The 4,509-nt window shown below is 41.9% G+C and overlaps 1 pseudogene; it reads left to right on the top strand.

The window, feature by feature from the left end:
- LOC101775501 overlaps positions 1–2,843 on the top strand; it is a 6,220-nt pseudogene extending 3,377 nt beyond the window's left edge.
- The last annotated feature ends 1,666 nt before the right edge of the window (positions 2,844–4,509 follow it).

The following is a 4,509-nucleotide window of genomic DNA, read 5'->3' on the forward strand; positions in this document are numbered from 1 at the left end:
TACCGTCACCAGTATCACAGGATGGCATGTTGAAATGCCTCACTACATTGAGGGAAGCACCAAAATACCCTTTGCAGTATATGCTTCAACACTCCATTGTCAGGAACCATCATGCCACATGAGTCGATCCACCATTTAACTCCGGGATTGTAGTAGGTTATAGCTGAGAGTACCCTAGGAACCATGCCGTACGACTCCTTCCAGTCGCCCCAAAGCAGGGCAACAGCGTGTTGCTTCGCCCGCCAAGCCTTCGAATACTTCACACGGTACCCACTAAAGATGAAGATGGACTCCACGAGTGATGGCACCGATGTCTCGCTGTCTTTACGGATAATGCCTAGGATACGCCGTCCAAGGTACTTTGCTGTGCACTGTACATGCTCTTGCTTCGGCTGTGACGACCGACAAGTATGCGGTTGCACAACATTTGAAATTCTCCATTGTCCGGTGCTTGATATTAGCCGAGACCATACACGCCAATGGCATCCTTGCTTGCACATCACATTGTATCTTAAGTTCTTGTCAGAGTGAACTACGCTAAAAGGTCTATGTAACCTCACCGCGTAGTCAGCCAAGAAAAACTTCAGCTCCTCAAGACTATTGAACTTCATCCCCTTCTTAATCACTGGACTCTCACCAATGGACGTCCCTTCGGCATTCACCATACTAGATTCACATATTGCTTTGTGAACCATACTTATGTCCTTATCATTGGGAACGGATGGCAGTTCGACATCACGTTCTTTTAACATCCGCAACTCACACTGGGTGTAAGAAAAACAATCGTCCATACGACGAATGCCTTCTACATCATGTACGGTTGCGGTGTCAAATTGCAGTCCATCCTCTTCATTTTCTACCCCGACGTTCTCATATTCATGCCCACCACTCTCAAATAGTGATTCCTCCTCTACCTCCTCACCTACTACCCCATCTTCCTCCAATTCACAATCTTCGGAACCCATAGAGACATTATCAACATCTATATTTGCTTCATCCCTCTCAAAAATGTTATTGGGAAAATCATCATTGGCAATAGCCAAGTCAAAATCACGTTCTGTTTCACCTAACACGTGATGCAACATTTCTGACTCCTGGGTACCATTATGGTTCACTACCGTCACTTCCTCCCTCATGACAACATTTGGGCCAGGCATACGAACAATTTCGACTATAACCTCCAAACATGCAACATTAGCTTCGTGCACAACATCCTTATAGTGCTTCCAATTCGCATCGGATGCTAACTTCATGAGAACATAATGAGCTCTAGCTTTCCCACAATCAAAACGACCTCTCAAACTGATCTCATCCACTCTACATCCATACTTCGTCATTACACGGTCAACTAAATCACTAAAACTTGGAGGACCATCAAATATTTCAATTGACTCATTTATATTCTCTAACTCCCCATTTTGTTTCACAACACCACCATGAAAAAATCGAACTAAACGATCCATCTACAAAATACAAACATTTCACCATGTCATATACACTACACATTGCACATATTCGACATATCAACTACACACATTACATATATTGGACATATTGCAAACAAAAAATACACATATACATTGCACTATACGATTCAATGAATATATCCTTAAATCAATAAGTTCTACACGTCAATATCGCGGGCAGAGACTCAATTGCGTATGAACTACGTATCATCTAACACAAAACACCATTGCATTTCATTGAAATTTCAAATCACTAACCTAACCCTAAGTCACCTAAACATCCTCCGATCTACCAAATGCAACGGTAAAACACGAGAATAAGTAGGGGAATACCTTCCACACGAAGCAGGGATCGATTCCCACTACTTTCCTCCACCGAAAACGCCGGATTTTGGGTGGATTTGGGGGTGGGGCGGCGGGGGGCGGCGCTGGAGCTTCGGGCTCGGGAGTTTCTGGAGGAGGAAGAAAGGAGGGAGGGAGGAGGAAGGGAGCTGGCGCGCGGTCTAAGTGTTGGCCCTGCCGCGCCAGGCGAGCTGGCGCGGCGAAGGCCCGCCCACATCAGCGCCTGCCTGGCGCCGCGACTCGCCGCGCCAGCGTGGCAGGGGGCTGCCGCGCCAGTGCATGTGGCGCGGCAGCATGTTCCTGCCGCGCCAGGCGGTCTGGCGCGGCCAAAAGGGTTAGGCCGCACAAATAAAACCCCGCTGAGGTTATTTTTAAAAATAAAGAAAAAAAAGGTTAAAAATTAAAAAAAGTTCTTCCTACGAACGCATTTCCATGCACCAGTAAAATAGCTAGCTACAGCGAGAAGAGAGGAGCAATAATAAAGCGCGACAACTACTAGTACAAGATTAACACGATTACAGTCGGTGACTAAACACAGGATCAACTATATGGATCATCATCCATCTGAAGATTTAGCAAATAAAAAAAAAACAACCATGCTGCTAAAAGTTTTATTTATTGAATAAAACCAAGCTGATGCATGACGAGGTGCATCCATCATCTTTATTTCTCATCACAAGCACTGGCAGTAGGATGTGAAATTAAGGAAAATAAAGTAAAGGGATTAGGGATCATCGATACGAGAGAGAGGATGCCCAGCTGGTAATTTCAACGAGAGACATCGATCATGGATGGATTCATAGCCATGGGCGCACGAAGACGCCCAAGGAATCAACCAATCCTCCGGTCTTCCCAAAGAAGCCCACAATGGTTCCGTTTTTCTTCTCAGGAAGGCTGAAAGGAGTACGGCCTGTTTCTTTGCCATACGGCCCACATGTCCTCAGATTTGTTATGAATTTCAGTGATGTCACAACAGTAAAACCTTGAGATTGACCAACCGTTCCTGTGATGTCTGCAGCGAACATGGCTCGTTAGTCCTAGTTTGTGATTTTGGTGATTGAGTGATAATATAGGTTATTGGGACTAATGCTTTATTTAGCATATATCTTATAGGTTTTCTAGGTCCAAAAATGTAAACCAGGTTTTCTAGGTCCCAAGAATGTAAACCAAACTATGGCAAGGTCCAAAGCATAGTATTCTTGATACCCAAATTATGGTATTCAAGTATCCAATCTATGGTATTCAAGTGACCAAGCCATAGTATCAAGGATTATTCTATGGTATTGAAACATCCAAATGATAGAGAAAATCCGAGCCTTTGTGACAAGTCAAGGGGTGTCCCAGAAGAGACTTGGTGACCGGGAAGCAATACTCTTGTATGAGTGCTTCAACAACGTAGACTAGTGGTAGCTTAGTGTCTACCGATACCACGGGATAAATCATCGTGTCAAGAGTTTGCCTCACCTCATCCTCACCTCTTATATTTCCTCATTTCATACTTGCAACTTGTGTGCCTTTAATTTTTTAGTACAGTATCTTGCTAGGATTGGCTCTAGGTTGCAAAACTTATTTTGGAATGAGGGTTTCACACTAGATCAACCTTAGTTGCACATCTTGATAGCACGATCTAGTTTAAGTTTGATACAAAAGTAGTGGAAACTATATGTTAAGGTTTTAAGTTGCCTAATTCACCCCCTCCCCCTCTTAGGCTACGAGCACTTATTCGTTTCAATTTCTTTCACATATTCCGTGGGTCCAAAGTTGATCTAAAAAAGGAAAATAAATAGCAATTAAAACATGAATGTTATCGTGTATCAGAGATATAAAATAATTAAGTATTTATTTTAGTTGGATGTGTGAATGCTATCACAGCATTGATCGAATCCAGAGTAAAATCGTTGCAGAAGTTCACTCCCTAATAGCATTTATCTTCTCATAATTTTCAGCTGAAAACTTGTGCAACCATAGATGACAATAAATAGTTACAATATAGTCTTCGGATAGCAAGGTATGATGTCATACACTGTCCTACAAATTAAATAAGATATATTTATATATGAACTTTTCAAACATCACAATTTCTATTTAGGAAGTGATGATTCTAGTAGTTTAAAGTCTGTGAACTCAAATAATAGTTAACGTGTTTCTTTTAGGAAACAAATAGTTTACGGGTTATATATGCCGACAACTAAACACTTCAAGACACAGTGGAGGGAAAATTTCATATCGGTATAGGCATGTGTATATATGATCCTTAGAGGGTGTTTGGATACTTAGGTGCTAAACTTTAGCAGCGTCACATTGGATGTTCGGATACTAATTAGGAGGACTAAACATGAGCTAATTATAAAACTAATTGCAGAACCCCTAGATTAATTCTTGAGACGAATCTATTAAGCCTAATTAATCCATCATTAGCAAATGGTTACTATAGCACCACATTGTCAAATCATGGACTAATTAGGCTTAATAGATTCATCTCGCAAATTAGACTCCATCTATGTAACTAGTTTTTGTAATTAGTCTATGTTTAATACTTCTAATTAGCATCCAAACATCCGATACGATAGGTGCTAAACTTTAGCAGAGTTAATTTTAGATGTATGTTAAGAGGCAGTGACCATTCACTCACTTCATGAAATTTCCAAACATGTGTCCCACCTCGGGGACCTCCCGTGCGCCGGACACCATCGATGTCCAT

This window comes from Setaria italica, chromosome VIII (assembly GCF_000263155.2).
Source record: "Setaria italica strain Yugu1 chromosome VIII, Setaria_italica_v2.0, whole genome shotgun sequence".
NCBI classification, from domain to species: Eukaryota; Viridiplantae; Streptophyta; class Magnoliopsida; order Poales; family Poaceae; genus Setaria; species Setaria italica.